Source organism: Chiloscyllium plagiosum, chromosome 10, assembly GCF_004010195.1.
Source record: "Chiloscyllium plagiosum isolate BGI_BamShark_2017 chromosome 10, ASM401019v2, whole genome shotgun sequence".
In the NCBI taxonomy this organism is placed as follows: domain Eukaryota; kingdom Metazoa; phylum Chordata; class Chondrichthyes; order Orectolobiformes; family Hemiscylliidae; genus Chiloscyllium; species Chiloscyllium plagiosum.
The window spans coordinates 51,050,611-51,050,852 of record NC_057719.1 but is presented as its reverse complement, the minus strand read 5'-3'; positions in this window follow the sequence as shown (position 1 = coordinate 51,050,852).

Here is a 242-nt window from a genome sequence, read left to right as displayed (position 1 = left end):
TGCTCCCACGAGGAGGTTGAACAGTTCATCCACTTCACCAACACCTTCCACCCCGACCTCAAATTCACCTGGACAGTCCCAGATTCCTCCCTCCCCTTCCTCGACCTATCTATTTCTACCTCAGGCGACCGAATCAACACGGACATCTACTACAAACCAACCGACTCCCACAGCTACCTGGACTACACCTCCCCCCACCCTGCCCCCTGTCAAAACGCCATCCCATCCTCCCAATTCCTTCG